The sequence below is a fragment of the Electrona antarctica genome (genome assembly GCF_951216825.1).
Source record: "Electrona antarctica genome assembly, chromosome: 22".
NCBI classification, from domain to species: Eukaryota; Metazoa; Chordata; class Actinopteri; order Myctophiformes; family Myctophidae; genus Electrona; species Electrona antarctica.
Genome location: NC_136805.1, coordinates 19,970,293 through 19,989,473, shown reverse-complemented (window position 1 = coordinate 19,989,473; position 19,181 = coordinate 19,970,293). Strand labels below are relative to the sequence as shown.

At 39.9% G+C, this 19,181-nt stretch overlaps 1 long non-coding RNA gene across 1 annotated transcript; it reads left to right on the top strand.

Annotated features, from left to right (window-relative positions):
- Positions 1-1,372: 1,372 nt before the first annotated feature.
- Positions 1,373-7,301, top strand: LOC306915260. The gene is made up of 3 exons (XR_013788785.1): positions 1,373-2,098; positions 3,452-3,631; positions 5,090-7,301. It is a non-coding gene; the product is annotated as an uncharacterized lncRNA (long non-coding RNA).
- Positions 7,302-19,181: the final 11,880 nt, after the last annotated feature.

Genomic DNA, 19,181 nt, shown 5'->3' with positions numbered 1-19,181 from the left:
CATTACTGATGCAAAGCGAGATTTTGGAAGTGGTGTTGGTGTATTTAATACACATTTGTGTTGAATAAAACATGAATTGAAACAGGATCAGCCTCATTTGATAATTTCCTACAGGTCATCCAATTAGATTTTAGATTAAAGAGGAAAATAAATAATATATTGCTCAACTAACAGAAAAGAGCAATTAAAAGCCAGAATTAGATGATTTTCAGTGTTTTTGTGTGTGTAGACAAAGATTACTTTATGTGGTGACAAAGAAAACCTAGTTATTTTCCGCAAACATGTTGAAATAAATGGTTATTTCTCCTAATTCCGCTATACAGTTGTTTTATCTTTATGCTGTCACTTTCAAGAATTGTAAAAGGTAGCGGATACCTTTCAAAATTTAAGATTTGTATTTGTTACACATGCCATATTTACGTACAGGTAGGCTACAAGAGAGACAATGATTTGGTTCAAAAGAGAAGAATTTGCAATAAACAACTGTTAATAACAGTAAATATAAATAACAATATATAACAATAAAATGTACAGGGAGTTGGGTAGGGCTGGGACCATAAGGTGGGGCTTGAGCACTGCAACATGTGCTGCAACCCACTGACACCAGTTAACATGTCAAATGAAAATACATTACATTCTCTTTATCTGAAAAAGAAGAAAGATAAAATAAAATGCTGAAATTAGGCAGGTGCTGAGCGAAAGATAGTTCTAAAAATGGAACAAGCGTTTTGTTTTTCTTTAACTTTTCTTTTAAAGAAAAAGAATAAACTGTGGGCACACACTCATATGCTCAAATGTCTTTACATTGGAGCATGTGAGTGAATGAGTGTTACTGCCTGCATTGTCTACTTCTCACCTCAAAATGTTTTAAAAAACATTCTGTACTTACTTACTTACTTACTGTAGCTGTATGGCATCATGGGTTTGTTTAGCTCCATGTTGGAGAAGGCAAAAATCAGCTTCAGCATCAATGGAAAAACTGCAGCTGCGTTTGCAGTATATTATCAGTTGCATCTTTAAAATATCAAGAGTGAATCCGTCGAAAATCTCGAAATATTTGATCAATTATATTATAAATATAATAATATCCAAGAATGAGGATAGGGTCACAACCATAGCTGTAAAACACAACAACAACAACAACAACAACAACAAGCACAACAAGCACTGCAACTGTTTCACACTCCGGAGCAGCAGGTGGTGGTAACGAGCCTTTAAGTTGAAAGCTCCCTATGCAAATGACGAGGAGGCGTGCGTAACCAGAAAACCCTTCCTTCAGCCGTGTCGGCTTATTATAAGCGACTTTGGACTTATTTTTCTGTAAAGTAGCTTCAGCTTGTAATGTAAATATTGCTGGTTGCGGGTTTTTGTGCTTGTTCCAGTTGTTCCTAAAGTTTAGTCTCTTATTTGGGCTTGTTTCCTAATGTCGTTAATTAAAACAATTAAGTGAAACGAAATGAAAATTCAGACTGAGTGTCAGGCTATGTATTGATAGTATCAACTATCAAGTGAAGATAGACAGGAAATAGGCAAGAGGGAAAGAGAGAAGGGGAGATAAACATGCAGCAAGGGTCGTCATGAACGAGACTCGAACACGAGACACGCTGTCAGGCAAAAGCCTATATGTGGCATGCGCCTGGACCAGTTGGGCTTGTTTTTATAGACCTTGTCGGTTGCTTGTTTCTCTCACAATCTGGCAACACTGCCTAGTGCCTTCCTTCCACCAAAACCTAACCTAGCGTCGTGACGACCAGTTCAGTTGCTTATTCAAAACCAAGCAAGGAACAAAGCAAAACCAAGCAAGGAACAAAGCGCGATCGTGGGTTTGCAGTTAGCTAGCTTAGCTTCACGTTATTAGCAGGTTTATCAGTTGCATGCATTTTCAAAATGTCAAGCAACGACCCATTGCTTCTTCTAAAAGTGAATCTGATTATTTCGGACATTACCGCGCGGGTTAATACGAGTGCAGTAGAAATACTCGAGATAGTATCCAAGTATGAGGACGAACTTCACCTGGCAAAGAAGGAGATCGAGCGACAACGCAAACTATTGGAGGCTGTTCCAAAACAACACAGCACAACACAAACACTGACATCAGGTAGGCTATCACACACTCACCCATGTAGGTTGTGAGATCAGCCAACAGCCATGTGGATTAATATAAATGTTGTACAACACTGCACTCCGACGCAGATCTGGTGTTAGCCCCTCTTGGAACCCTCCGTAAAGCTTGGTATGTCAGTCCACTCACTGTAGTGTTTAGCCCATTTCAGGGCCCTCGGTTGCCTTTCCACCGCTGTCCAAAATCCAGAAAATGGAACCGAAAGGGGCCATGTAGTGGTGTGGACTGTGGACCAGAGCTAGCCCGTCTCCGGACCCCCCGGGTTGAGCTCCTTTGGACCCCTACTACGTGGTAGGGGTCCAAAGGAGCTCAACCCGGGGGGTCCGGAGACGGGCTAGACCAGAGCTAGAGTAGTACTATTATTATCCACACTTTGGCGTTGAGTTAACAAACACCGCAGAATGATAGACCGATCTATCGAGGTGGTCTAATTCTCGAATTTACCGAGCTAAGCGGTTTTTTTTTGTCATAGCACCTTAGAGTATATATTAAAGGTTAAAGCACACAGACGCCATAGAGAAAGTTATGGTGGGCAGGGCACTGGGCACACCCACCACTTTACACAACCGAGTAGCCCCGCTGCCATCTGCTGGCAATTTCAAGTAATTACACGTCTGTCCCAAAGACTTGTTTTTGTGTGTGCGCCCTAAAATTAAGCCATAATTTCAATTTGCACACAATGTCAAAATCGAACGGGTGGAGTGAGCGCACAAGCTGCACCCCGTTGAGTGTGATGAATGAACCCTAACAATTTGAGTGTAACCCCTGACTCTCAGGCCGAACACGGGGCTCTGATGGCAATGTTTGGTTGGACAACCTGTGCAAATGGCTGACCATAATGTGGGCTCACTGGGCTGTTTTGAGCATCTTTCAAACATTGGCTTCATGGGGAGACACAATTCACTCTAAGTGTTGTGGAAAAGTGGAAGTGGAAAAGTGTTGATTGCTTATAGCTTATATTACAAACAACTGGGGCGACTGGCTCAGGAGGTAGAGCAGGTTGACCCATGGGCGGTTCGAATCCCGGCTCCTCCTGTCTACATGTCGAAGTGAACTTAGGCAAGACACTGAACCCCAAATTGCACCCGATGTGCTGGTTGGTACCTTGCATGGCTTCCGCCGCAATCGGTGTATGAATGTGTGTGTGTGAATGGGTGAATGTAATGCACTATGTAAAGCGCCTTAGATAAAGGCGCTATATAAATGCACCATTTACCATTTAACAATATATTCCATCTATTTGCACTTTAGTCTTTTCACTAAAGGACAATTATCTTGATTAAGTAAAGTCACTAGTTTAACCTTACCTTATCCCTCTTTTTCTTCTAGATGTACAATGTTCTGAGCTTCACCTCTCGGCGTCTCAGAGCAACAAATCCCGTTTAAGTGTCTGTTCTCTTGAGATAGTGTATGAGGACGAACTTTGCCTGGCACAGGAGATCGAGCGACAACGCAAACTATTGGAGGCTGTTCCAAAACAACAAGCCACAACACAAACACTGACATCAGGTAGGCTATCGCACACTCACCCATGTAGATTGTGAGATCAGCCAACAGCCATGTGGATTAATATAAATGTTGTACAACACTGCACTCCGACGCAGATCTGGTATTTCCACTCACTGTAGTGTTGTGGTGTGGACTGTGGAGTCGTACTAGTAAATCCACACTTTGGCGTTGAGTTGACCAAACAAACCACCTCGATAGATCCTTCACGAATTTACCGGGCTAAGCAGGCTTTTTGTCATGGCACACGGACACGCCATAGAGTTATGGTGCACAGTGCACACCCACCACTTTACACAACCGAGTAGCCCGACTGCCATCTGCTGGCAATTTCAAGTATTTAAAATGTCTGTCCCAAAGTCTTGTTTTTGTTGTGTTAACTTATGTGCACTATTGCACTTGTCTTCCCCTGCACTCTCAAGTCCAATTCCTCAGTACTAGGCTCATTAATGGCAGCTGGTACGGAACGGTGCATGCATGTGCACGCTAGAACGCGTCCCCCTAGATTCAAGAGAAGACGCACCTAACCTCGCTTCACCAGACTTTCCAAGACGCACCTCTGAGTGGTCTAGGTTTACTGGAGGTGGGGCGCCCCCCTATTTTCACACCGTGTCAAGTATACCGTGCCCAGATCAAATGGCTACTACTTTGCAAACAACTATTTACCTGAACGCATTCTCATTATTCACGGTAAGCAACACAGCAGTATGGCTCCAGTAGGCTACTGCTTAATCCGTGTACTGCTTCTGTGGTTTTCTGAACGCAATAATAATGCCTCCTCCACCATCAAAGAAGAGATTTGTCCAAAGCAAACATTTTAGTTTCTCTACTGCAGCACAGTAAAGAAGTTTGACTGATTATTTTAAGTCTACTTTTGTGTTTGTGTGTCTAAAACTCTCTCTCATACACTATAAACAATATAAGCTTAGCACACATGTTGGCGAGTGCTGTGCGTGCGAGCGACTTGTGCGTGTGACGTTCTGTGGTACCGAAAAAATAATCACCATTACACCACTGGTTCCTTTTCTTTCCTACTGGTGGATTTGTCACTGCGATTTTCAGTGAATGCATAGGATTATTCATTAACTTGAAATTAAGTCATAATTTCAATTTGCAGATTTTGTACACAATGTCAAAATTGAATGGGTGGAGTGAGCACCCCGTTGAGTGTGAATGAACCCTAACAATTTGATGAGTGTAACCCCTGACTCTCAGGCCAAACACAGGGCTCTGATGGCAATGTTTAGTTGGACAACCTGCGCAAATGGCTGACCATAATGTGGACTGTTTTGAGCATCTTTCAAACATTAAAATTGTTGATGCCCACAATTGTTGCTAATAGCTTATATTACAAACGATAGATTCCATCTATTTGCATTTTAGTCTTTTCGCTAAAGGACAATTGTCTTGATTAAGTAAAGTCACTGGTTTAACCTTACCGTATCCCTCTTTTTCTTCTAGATGAACAATGTTCTGAGCTTCACCTCTCGGTATGTGAGCAGAAGAGTCCTCTTAAACAGCTTCTCAGAGATGAAGAGGCGTCTCAGAGCAACCAATCCCAGTTAAGTGTCTGTTCTCTTACAAGCCGCCAGTTTGAAGAGCTCACCAAGTCCCATGAAACGGGCAAGGAAGGATACCCCTGCAGCTGCCATGGTGGAGACAAGTGTGGGAGGCCATTAGATGCTCATGATTGTGTCTCCCAGATAGATTTAGTGCAGATAAAAGAAGAAGAGGAACCCATGTCCATCCATGTGGGAGAAGAGGGGTTTCAATCTACCCTGGATGCCACTGAAGACCACACAGCGATTTCAGACTCGAGTCAAAGTTTCAAAAGTGAAAATAAAACCCTCTCTGTTCATCTCCAACGTATTCAGTCCACGGATGACTGCAATGGAGATGGCAGTCCAAGCAGTCCAGACCAGCAGAGGAAAATGAAACTGCCGTCTCCACACCAGCATGTAGTTACGAGTCATGAGAGCAGAGGTGATCAGGGTAGAAAACAATCTTTGCTAGACACAACTTGTCACACAAGAAGAAGATCAAAGCGAAAACCAGCATGTGACTCAAATGCTGACTTTCAAAAGCTTCTGAAGATTGAAAGTCTGTACGATTGTCATGTCTGTGGGAAAGGGTTCAAAGACAAGAACAAATTGAAGCATCACATAAACAGTCATAACAGAGTTACTTGTCCAATCTGCCAAATCAATATTGCCAGTAGTGGCTTGAAAAGGCACATGTTAATTCACACTGGGGAAAAACAATTCAGTTGCAATGTCTGTGAAAAAGCCTTCTATCGCCTTGACCATTTCAAAAGTCACATAATTGGTCACACACGCAACAAACCAACACATACGTGTTCTACTTGTGGAAAACAGTTTGGCCTGAAGCGGGTGTTGCAAAGACACCAGAAAATTCACACAGGAGAGAAATCCCTTTTGGAAAGACCCAACAAAATGAATGCAGGAGAGAAATCCCTTTCAGAAAGACACAAGAAAATGAATACAGGAGAGAAATCCCTTTCAGAAAGACGCAAGAAAATGAATACAGGAGAGAAATCCCTTTCGGAACGACGCAAGAAAATTCACACAGGAGAGAAATCCCTTTCAGAAAGACGCAAGAAAATTCATACAGGAGAGAAATCCCCTTCGGAAAGACAGAAGAAAATTGGAAATTGGACAGAACCAACGTTCTGTCCAATCTGCCAAAAATATATCAAAAGTCACTTTAAAAGGCATATGTTGGTTCACAGTGGAGAGAAACCATACGGTTGTGAGTTCTGTGGAAAACATTACAGGCGAAATGATCATCTGAAAAAACACGTTTGTGAATAGGCACAATGTCATGAGCATATTGCCCATATAAATCTGTGAAAGAATGGTAGCAACAGCCTTTGCATTAAATTTGTGTAAATTTTACCAGAGGCGCAGCTAATTATTTTTGAGTGGTGTAAACCACTCCTACAACTGGCTTTTTTGTGCAGAAAAAATGAGCATGGTTGCTATGTTCAAAATAATTTCTGACGTAATTAAATCACACCCGGGTGAACTGGATGACCGTAGCAACCATGCTCATTTTTTCTGCACAAAAAAAGCCAGTTGTGAAATCACATCCGGGTGTGATTTCATTACGTCAGACATGATTTCATTACGTCAGACAGACCTTACACCACTCAGTTCACACGGGTGTGATTTTTTAAAATTTCCTTTAGAACTGATGTGACCGCAACCTGCATTTAGAAGGGTTGTGTGACACTATGTTGGGTCAAACCTTCAGAGTAAGATATGTAACGCACATCCTCCTTTGGTGCTGAGCCAAAACTGTATAGACGGTCAACATAAAAAGAAGCAGGGGTTTGCAACTCACTTTGTCAAGTATATCATATACTCGACAAAGACCGTGAGGTCAAGTAAACCTGCGGATTAGGTCTGCTCGCTCCCTAGGAGCTTTCAAGTCCTTAAAACTTTCTTTATTGTACTACAACTAAAAAATTTGTTGTGGTGTTATACCATGCTATTTTTGTCTTCTTCTTTATTTGATCCTTGTTGACCCTTGGTCTTTGTAAATGTTCTTTATTAATATTGTTTGATTTGATTTGAAGTACCGGTATATCATATACGTTGTATTTATTCTGCCTGCCTGTCGCTGAATAAATGTTTGGAGCATCTTAAAGTGAGTTGCGAGCCCCTGTTTATTTTTACACTGTATGTTGGCCATTTTCACAATGTACTAGTTCCCTGAACACTCAATGCTTAGTAGCCTGCTACTTTAGCATCAATGATCCACTGTGTTATTACAGACTATGTACATACATTACCTTTTTAAATATTCATGATATAAAACACGTTTGATGGGTATTTCTTTTGGGATTGGTATTGTAGTTGGCCAGTTCAGTCTTCACCGGAAACCTTTGGATCCACAAATACCCATTGAGAGGGAGAAGAATCTGTTGGGTGAACAGTACATTTATTTGTACGGGTGCTGGAATAGTTGTCGTATAAAGTATTTTTGTAGTTTTTGGTTTACTGTTCTTTTGTATAGTTGCCTCAACTGAAAATATTTAGTGAAACAGTACTTTGAAAGCGGAATGTTGTTTTATGCTGCTCCTTCTACACTAGGCCACATATACTAAATAAAGGAGAAAAGGTTACATCATGGTGTGGCCTTTGCGTCTAGCACAACACAAAACATGTACAACTCTATATGGCACCCCTCTTTAAATTTTTTTTTACATCATACAAGTTAACGGAACACAAAAAGGAAAATTGCAGATTGAAACTTAGTTTCATATCACATTTAATTAAAAAAAAACATGATTTGAATCATGTTGCAGCTTTAAGTAGTAATTCAATTTGTTCATAGTTTTACTAATACTTTTGGACTCAACATTTAAACTCACCATTCACCCTGAGTACATTGGTGCTAAAAGTGTGGGTTTTATGGTTCAGAACACTGGGTGCAGATGACTAGTTTAAATGGGTGTCAATTTATCACTAAATACATCATTGTAGGCAGTACAAACTTTGTACTTCTCAAAAGTGGTCATTGTAGGAACAAATTCAACAACCATACAAATAGGCAATCTACAATCATGTACAGACATCAGATAGATTAGGGATAGGCAACCTTAGACAGTAGGCATGGATGCCGACATTGGCACAGGGGAGGGAGCACACGCGTAAGTGCAAGAGATCTTTTATTTTATTTTATAATTAGATAAAAGTCAGTCAGTTAAATTAAAGGGATATTTCACTTTCAAAAAAACTTTTGGTAATTTGATCGTCTACTCATGCTAATGTGAACACCCCTGGTAGTTCTTAAGTTGCTTGATTCAGTATTTAGATATTTGATATTCATTTTAGCTACCCCGCCCCTTCCTATACAAACCCATTATAACTTCAAACTCCATTTTAACCATGCTAGATTCATCCAAAACACCGACCTTTTTTTTCTGTTAACTGATAATGACCTTCTAATACGTATGGGGGCCGTGGCTTTTCATTTACTGTTTTCATTTATTTTTAATAATTATTTTGGAAAATAACATCTTCCAGCGCCTCTTCCTCACAAAATCTAAAAGAATTATTAAAAATAAATTGAAACTAACTGAAAAGCCACAGCCCCCTCACATATTAGAAGGACATTATCAGTCAACAGAAAAAGGTTGGATGCATCTATCATGGTTAAAATGGAGTTTGAAGTTATAATGGGTTTGTATAGGCAGCTAAAATGAATATTAAATATCTAAATACTGAATCAAGCAACTTAAACTGTCTGGAGTGTTCACGTAGGTCTGAGTAGACGATAAAATTACAGTTTTCTTTTAAAGTGAAATATCCCTTTAAGTCCCCTCACATCTACAAATGACATCCTGCACATAATTGTGCATTCATTCAAAGTCTGACTGGGGAGGGAGTCTGGGAGATGGGTGGGTTATTGCTAATGATCATTACATCCTGATAAAATATTTCTAAAGATGTTTTAATGACGTGTCATAATTAAACATGAAGTTGATATGGCACTGACCATCAAGAAAATGAAAACATTGCACTTAATTCATGTCAAAAAGGTTGCAGACCCTGATGATGTATAGATCCATCCTGTCTACATAGGCTATAGCAGGGGTGCCCAAAAGGTAGAACACGATCTACCAGTAGATCACAAAGGCTGTGCAGGTAGACCACATACATGCCCCTAACTGACTTGATTGATTGACATTAAAAAGGCAGCTCAAACCCACAATGCAATACTTAATTTTCAAGTGTTGCACACAATCATTAGTATAGCATTACAAAGTACAAAAGAAAAAAAAAGAAATTCCCCCCTCTATTTCCCATTCCAAGTGCGTTTGTCTTATACTGTATGCAATGCCAGCGCTGCTATTCCAACTGACAGTGCAATAGTCACACAATCCGTTGGATCCACTCCGGAACTACTCTGCCGGAGGTACAATTCTGGCATGTGGAGGGACTGGGCTCTGTGTACCGCCAGGGACCTGTGCGTTGCACCAGACTCCCAGCAAAACATCTTGTTTCAATTAACTTTTTCCTTGGTAGAGGATCACTGAACATGGCCATTGTCAGTTCCCCAAGAAAACAGTAATTTAATTTTGTTATACAGTATTGTTTTTAATTTAAAAAATATATATATGAGCGCTATTTCTATAGGCCTTGAAATAAATAGAAGGCACTTCCATTTTGCATTTGATTGCACTTAAAAAGTTAAACTTAATACCAAACACATTTTTGCAACTATCCATGACAGACTTATGAAAATATGGCATCCCTCTTTAATTAATCATTCATAGTTTTCAAGTAGACACTTCATCCTCTGAAACTCACTGACAGTTTTTGTACATTGCTCGGCTGATTTTATGACAATGTCTCTCAGCTTTATATCCTGCTCTGGTGTTGGGGTGACTCTGACTATGTCAATTATTAACAAAACCAGTCGCACAATAATGTGTCTCAGGTTTGCAGACATGGTCGACAGGTCCGTGCTCACAGCAGACAGTTCAGTCACTCTCTTAAGCAGACGTTGCAGTTCTGCCGTGTCTGAGAGACATGTCTCTGCCTGTGTCATCACTCCGGAGGCATTTCTGTTTGACTCCTTGTACGCTTTTAATATTTCATCCAGGCTATTAGTTTGTGGTTTGACTATTGTCAGGAATTCTTCTCCCACTTCTTTCACAGTATTTGTGGATCCACTCTCTTTCATTGTCTTATAGAGGGTTGTTGTCAAAACGACAACACCAATTGCTGCTGATAACCACAAGCTTAAACTGCCCGTCAGTGGAGCTGCAATTATTCCCACAATTACTAGCACTAACACTCGTCTTACTATTCTCCTAGTCTTGTCTTTGTTTTTTTGCATTTTAGCTGTTTCACAGAGCCTATGTGCAATAGCTTCCATTCTTCCTTGGTTGGTATCAAAATGTTTTATATATGTTGCCGCATTTTCACAGACTAGATTGAATAAATCTGGTGGTAATTCCATGCTGGTTCGTCTCTTTGGTGTACCATGGTCCAAATCTTGTGGTAATTCCATACTGTAGGCCTATCTTCTCTTAGATGTACAGTGGTCTATTTTCAAAAAAAGATATCAGTCAACAGACACCTCTGTTGTCTTTGTATGTTGTGGCTCCGTTGTAAAAAGTTGAAACCTGAAAGTGGAAAACATTTATTAGGTTTAATAGCTCACTGAAGTCCAAGGCCCGAGATGAAATTTATTGTCCCTATGTGGGAATTATATTGGTCTAGGTGTGATAAAAGCTGGCCGTGCAAATACATTTATCTCCGTCTCTCTACTGTTATTATCATAATATAACAGTAGGCCGTTGTGTTAATGGGTGACTAATCTCTCAAGACAGATTCTGCTATCAACAAATTAACATTTACTATACAAAATCAATTTCATGTTTTTTTCCATGGCAGCACCTGAACACAGAAAGGAAAACTTGCAGAATGAACCGTAGCTATGTGTCAAATCTAAATGTAAACAAACATGTTGAATTGTTTTGCAGCTGTAAGACTAAAAGCAGTGTGATATGTCTATTATCATACATTAAGGCTACTTTTGTACTCTCCACAATTAAACTGTTAATTCACATTACTACAGTACATCTGTACTGTACACTGGTCTTACCTCAGCGTAACTGGGAAATTGTGAGGGTTTTGATGGTTCTCAGAATACTTTGTCATTGATGCAGCAGCAGAACACTGGTGACGTTCTAAGGATATGAATGGACGTATAACTATTAAGTGCAATGCTATGAGGCCTCTCATTCATTCACATTTGAAACATCTCTGCTCAAATTGGACCACAAAGTCTCTGGGTGTCAAACAATCAAATAAAGCTGTTTATAGATGATCCCTATATGGGTTCAAGGTCCATATGATTGTCACATGATGATATACACACACAACAGCAGCATTTTAGGAGGAGAAATTCTCATACTTAAAAGGAAATTCATCCGAGCAGCACCACATGATAATTTCTTTCCGTTTCAAACATTGAATGATCATTTTAGCTGTTTGCTTGCCCAGAAAATCATATTATTTGTTGATAGAAAAGCACATAAGACAGTTTGCTGTCCCGTTATGCATAATTATGAACAATTAAAAACAAAATGTTTCTAATTGAGTTTACAGGTATTTTTCTTTTCTTAGATGGACCATTTCATTGCAAGAGCAGCAAAATGTCTACGGTACTAAAACAGTGCTTATAAAATAAGATGTAGCATGATTTAAAAAATGTCATACCAATGCAAAGCAATATGGAGAGATAAATGTAAATTGGAATTTAACAGCTTACATGTAGCCTATGGTCCACTTCTGTCGTGGTGTCACTCACTTCGCTGTCCCTGATATTCTACCAACTAAATGGCAAAAACACTTTCATTTTTAATGTGTAACCAAGGACAGTCCTTGGTTACACGTTAACAAGGAACAAGGAAACAAGACTTATTGTGTAGTTTATAGCTCTCCCTAGTGGCATTAAAGAGATACTGGTTGTTATGTGGGATCTTGACCATTATTACGAAGGGGTACAGCTACATACTGCTCTCTTAAAAGGTTTGTTGTAAGCAACAGTTGTTCTAAAAACAAATATACTTACCACAATTCCCTATTCAAAAAATACATAGGATTCGTATAGGAATAGCATGATCCTACATAGGATTCTACTGGAACAATGGAGGGAATCCCTATAAGACACTTTGGACTGATCACTTACACTTACTTTGAATTGGACCGATCAATCTGCTGGAGCATCAGCTCAACTAGATTCTATCTCCAGGCTAGAACTCAAGAAGTGATATATAACCCATTAAGACCTGAGTCTACAAATGGCTTCTAAATCAGTAGTTCACACACCTCCAAGATGTTTCAGAAATGTTCAAAAATAGCAGATGTACAAGCTTGCAGCACAGCACAAAGTGCCAATACCAGTACAGTACCAGTACATCTCTTTAAAATGGTGACATTCACAAGTTCACACATACTACCCTACAACCCACCCACGCACCCTCCCCACAATTTATGCGCAAACCACATACAATCCCACATACATAAATGACATAAATGTCATACTTCCTTCTTTTACAATTTAAAATATACAATTGATTTTTCTTTTTTTCCCCCTTATACAATAATACAATTTCAAAATCCCTAGTTTACCAGTTGATCTTACACGCCAGCCCTGTAATTGTGCAAAAAATCTTTTGTTGACCAAAATTTGTCAAGTCTATTCTTAAAAGTATTGACTGAATGAAGGCCACTTCCTCTGAAAGTGTATTCCATGCTCTGACAGCTCAAAGTGTAAAGAAAATAAATATTTCTATTTTCTGAATGACAGTTTAGTGGTAAGATTTTAAGGGAATTCCCTCTCAACTCGTACCTGTTATCCCAGAAGTGGACAACAGGCTCGGCTGTAAAATCATATATCTGGTGAAGTTTATAGACTTCAATCATATCTCCTCTGTGCCTTCTATACATTAACCTTGGTAACTGTAGGTATCTTTTAACCGTTCTTCATATTACCCATTGCTCACGAAAGCAAGATCCTTGACCCAATTACAGCCACTGCATCTTACCTTTTAATTAAAGTAAAAGTAGTCTGAGGAAAAGGAACAGTTCTGTTCCCCGGACATTGTTTTGGGATATTTTGGCTGAGATGGCTCTGTTTGTGTGTTGCTATGGTTGCTGCCCCTCCCCTCCCGGGCTCATGGCTCTTTACAGACGGGCCGACTGTACACAGACAGCAGCTAACTGTCTGAATAAGTGTGCTTATCAATAAACAGAATTTAAAAATAATAATAAAATTAAATAAAATATAAACTGACAGATGCTTTCCAAGACCATGAAGCGGTACATAGCGATTCTCATAATTTCAATTAAAAAAACCATGAACATACTATTTCATATGAAGAATGTAGGTAAAACTAAGATATCTTTTAGGGGAAATATATAAGTGGGAGTGGGACTGGGGCTTTGAAGACACCCTCGCTGTGATTGGCTAAAACTCCGCCTCACCCCCCACTAACCCCTCCTCCCCCTCACACTCCGACGTCCCGAGTTATAAACACCTAGAACTCAAAACAGCCCAGAGGCAGCCAACGGTAGTGTCTGCCTGCAGGAAAACACCACAGCATCATCATACAGGGGATGCTAGAGGGGAAAAAGGCCAAAACTATATATATATATATATATATATATATATTTTTTTTATTTATACATTTTGGCTTAAAACATATCACCTTTAATGGGATAAACACTATGGTATTACACTATTACGGTGCACAGATATGGACTGTGCAGATTCCGTTCACGTTTGCCAATACTGCTACATTTCAGGATTACTGTACTGTTTAACCTACATCCTATTTCATCATCATCATCATCATCATCATCATCATCATCATCATCATCATACTATTATTATTATTATTATTTTTTAAAGCAAGCCTCTTGCACACCTACCGATGTGACAGGCAGGTAAAGGCTCTTCAGAAGATTTTTCACCCTTACATTTATAGTAGCCAATTATATTTTACCCCCTTTTTCTTCCCAATTGAGTTGTTATGCCAATTAATTCCTCCCCACACACACATGTCTGTGTTGTCACTGCTGTTGGATCCTACTGACTCGCCTGCCAGCGAGGAGCATCCACCAGGAGGAGCCTTCATCCTACTCCTCCCGACAAGTGCCGCCCTAGCCCATAGGATTACATGCAGTGACAATCCCCCGAACACTTGTCAATTGTGTTCGTGTAGACGCCAGACAATGCCGGATGGACGGTGGAATATTTCATCATATTCTATCATTATCCACACTGTCGAGAAGCAGAACAACAATTTAACCGCCTATAATGCTGCATTGTATGAGCGTGTGACAATAAACAACCTTAAAGGACCACTTCACCACTTTTCAACTTCTCTTCCTATAATTGGTCCTCACTAATGTTCATGATAAGATACCACCATTTTTTCCTACTCAGTCTGTGTCTCATAGGAAAGCTGTGGGCAGTTCAGAAACCCGTCCACCAGTGACATCATCGATGGTGAATCCAAGCTAATAGAAACGGCAGGCTTTCTTTTCCTGAAAAGTTGCAATGCAAAAGTTGAAGCCATCGTTCTCACGATAATAAAAATCTAAATATATTTTAAAACAAAATCTGCCTAAGGATGATGTCACTGGTGGACGGGTGTCCGAACTGCCCAAAGCCTCCTATGAGACACAGACTGAGTAGGAAAAAATGGTGGTGTTTTATCATGAACATTAGTGAGGACCAATTATAGGAAGAGAAGTTGAAAAGTGGTGAAGTGGTCCTTTAACCTTGGTGTGTTTTAGTTTTGAACAAACAATGAAAAAGATAGAAGAAATAATTTGTTGCATAGGTAGTCCTATATAGTAGGTCCCACGCAATAAAATGACCGCGAATAGCATGAGAAACACTGCAGAACCTTTAGGACATACGGTAGTATAAACCAAGCACTGGCAGCCGTCTCGTATAAGAGGTCCACTTTTATTGTCACAAAACCACAACAGTAATGTACAAAAGCAGCGATCATTGTTCAGTACCATACTTGGATTTTTCTCACACGAAGCAGCAACTGTTCCTTTGATACAACAAAGTTGCATGGCATTTTGCACTGTTGTCTCTATACTGGTTCTTGGTATAGGTGATCATTCTTCACAAATTACAAACAACACTTATCCCACACAGCAAGCAGCACTCTCAGACTTAAGGTACATCAGTTAGTCTATATACGATATTTCAAATGTCTTTTCAATAGTGTTAATAATAATCATCTTAATTTCTCTTTATGCCGACAGTAAAATGGGTCTCACCGACCCATTTCAACATAATACAAAATCTATTGTACTGTACAATGTTGGTTTACCCTATTATACACTCACAAGTATACACAGAATTATTGACAAGAAAATGAGACCTTGATAAACGCAGCGTGCAATTTTTCAGGAATGTATACAGTATGCATGCCATTTTGGGTTATTTTTCTCTAAAAAATATCACAAAATTGATATGATGTCTGGTCTATTTTTTTATATACACAATTACACCGACAAACGATTTTGAACGATCACACATTCATCGAAAAACTAATGGTAATAGTTAGTCTGCATGGTGTACATACTGTATTTTGTGCACTATTGATTATGACAGAGAAGACAGCTACAATGGATAGTCATATAACAGACTGCATCTTTTTTTTTTTGTTATAGGAAGGAGGATCTGTATGATCTGTGCTTTTCTGATGTGGTCATGTGGTGTTAATATATTTAAGTACTTCAGAACCATCTAGGATTTACTACTGTATGCTTCCATTGTTATCCAAGCCAATAGTTTCTATACATCTCTTTGATTACTGTGACAGGCTGTAATCATGATTTGGTCAATGGTAAAAGCAGGTTGGGACGTAAAAGAAAATTGGTAAAAAAGAAATTAAAAAAGAAGAAAGAAAAAATGTACAGAATACATGTGTTACATGCTTATGAATCCTCTCTCTTTCAAGTATAAAAATACAAAAAGGTTTGATTATATAAAACATAGATGATGCTTTTCTTTTCTTTTTTTTACATAATAAAGTAAATCTCTTCAAACAATTATTAAATGGTCATATAACACACCTACAATATATCTCTGAAGTGGTTATACTGTACTATAACAGCTATATTTCAGTCGCTTGTGTGCTGGCTCAACGTACTATACCATTATTAGTTTGTAGTTTGTTTTGTGCTGTGAAATATGAAGCTCAGAGATTCCATGTTACTGTCTTGCTACCTTCCCCCAGGAACATATCAAACAGCAGTCTAACTGTGGAATTATTGTTTTTTATACTCACAGTACCCTGCAGTATCAAGGTGTTTGGCCCTAGAGTTGGCCATTTTGCTATGTAGGCCTACCTACTTTGGCAAAATCGTAAGAGCGAGGGCCAACAGTAGTATAACTGTGATAATGGGGTTCGATTCCTTTCAAGAAAAATATGTAGATTCCTACATTTCTTTTTTGGTGAGATACCATAATAAAATACTTTAAGAACTTCGTAACAGGCCAAGAACAGTCTTTTTAAAATCTTCCTCTAATAATGGACACAGTGGCCATTTTGTTCTGACTTCATACTTTATTAAGTAAGAACAAAAGGGCTGCCATGTCACATGGTAAATGTAGAAGGGAGATGAAATGGAACATTCTTTTTCATGTAAAGTGTAAACTGATCCTTCATCATGTTGTGTGAACAACATATCTGATTCCACAAGTGCATTCATTTAGTGATCCATGTGTGCACAGAGATCATTGTTCAAGGTCTAAGTTGTTCCTTGTGTAGACTACAATGACCACATTTCAAAATGTAAAGGCTAATTTCAAAAGCTAATATATGTTTATTGGAGAGCCCCAAACAATAACAGCAGTACAACTTGAACTGACTCCTTTTAAACAAAGCTGTAGAAACAAAACAAAACAAAACAAAACACTGGCTATGTTCTGAACAAAAGACGTTAAGAAAAGCTGTAACTGACCCCCGGTGAAGAGAAAGCGTCAGTAAGATTGAAGACAGGCCAAAGGGACAAGAAGTGCAACGAATAACTGAAGCCAAAAGACACACAAAGTAAGCAAAGATGAGAAAAGATGAGTGGCTGTCACTAGCTGACTGTACATCGGCAGATCAGGGTGGGGGGTGGGGGTGCTGTGATCAGTAGTGCTCTGCTGTCAGGCTTTTGGGACAGGCAATCTGTTCTGATTCAGCTCTTAAATCTCCTGGTAGTGGCAAAGGAAGAGGAGATGAGGCCTGAGGGATCTGGGGAGGATCGCATACAGCAGAGCAGAAGATATCAGGGCGAATAGGGAGAATGGTAAAATAGAAGAGCAGGAGAGAGGAAGACAGAGAATGAGGCAGTGATAAAGGGCAAGATAAGGGAGGAGAGGAGAGGAGTGGAGCTTTTGATTCTTTCTCCTGTTGCTGGGACGGAATTATATCACATATTATTAGCCATTCCAATCGAACCATCTAATCCTTGCACACAAGAACACTCATTTTCAGCTTATCTGAAGGTCTGTCTGTGTTGCACAGACAACTGCTCCTTGTTGGCCAGCCCAAGACCCCTGTGTACCGCTAAAACTACAAGAACATTTACTTGTACAGTATGTAGTATCAGGAAAGATGCTCTCTCAACAGCAGCTCGAGTTTCAGAGGCGGTAAGAGCCAGATAAAACGGAAAATGGAACAAATGTGGGCATTCCCTTAGTCCTCTGACTCCTCTTTCACAACTATGCTAATGACCAGCCTCATGCTTACACGAACAAGTGATTTTCCCTCTGATTACACACTCATGGGCCACACACTGCTCCCAATGGTTTGCTCATCCAAAAGCCCAATGAAGCAAAAAGGGCGACGGGGACAAACAAGTTACGTTCACTTAGATTAACGATACAGACCTCCCATTTAGCTGGGCGTGTCGACAAAAACAAGCCATACTCAAGTGTAGGGGCGAGCCTTTAATCGGTGCCAAGTGAAACTGGCAGACTGTTGGAAGATTTCGATATAGCAACCAGCCTGTGTGTTCTTCATGTGATCGATGTGTCTCGGCTGCACCCTTGGGAGGCCTACTGTACACACAGTCCAGAGTGAGATATGGCATAGAGGGCTAGTGGAAAAATACAGTGCGCTTGCTTCTATAACCAAGATGAGCACAGGGCATGTTATTTAACAAACGGTATAGGATCCAGAGCTGTAAATTGATGGATTGGCCCGGAATGGGTACCGCTATACATGGCTGAACACAATACCTTTAACAAAATCTATGCTCCCAGTGCTCGTACCGGATATAACTGGGCGATAGAGAAGGATGCATGGGAGGGAAATGTTTGAGGGTTGACATCGGCATGAGACAAATGTTAGAGAGAATGTTCCCTCGTGGCCTCATGCTCCTCGAGCCTGTGGGGCACGCTAGCGTAAACATCTGCGGCACTCCAGGTCCTGTCAGGAACACAGCCGCTGGAGGAGACAGGTGCACCTCCCGTGCTCTCACGGGATTCGGCGGCATAAAGTGCAACGCCCGCATTTCTGCAGCAAAAGCAGTATTACATTCCAGTTCCGTCGGGCTTCAACCCTACTTTCAAAACAGAAATAGGGATACGGATGCCCTGGGGGTGGCCAAACCACGCACTGTAGTGCACTGTTAGTATGGATACCGCATTACCATGGCGTTAGTCCTTCTTAAAGTTCCCTGTGCACATAGGTAATTGCAACGATGTCTGATCTACAAGATGTTGCACCATCTGCTTCAAATAACGTCATTGACATTGTCAATCAGTATGTGTCCTACCTGACAGCATCTCTCAATGGAAGAGTAGGGACTAGGGAGACCACCTCCAACCTCTGCGGATATGTGTTTGCTAGTTATGTTGTACCCTACAATACAGACTGGTTAAAATAATATTTTGTTCCTCATAATTAGTCCCAGATTGTCATTTTATCTATAATGCCTAATAAAAAGGTAAAGTACTTTGAAAAGGAATCTTTAAGAGTGCAAGT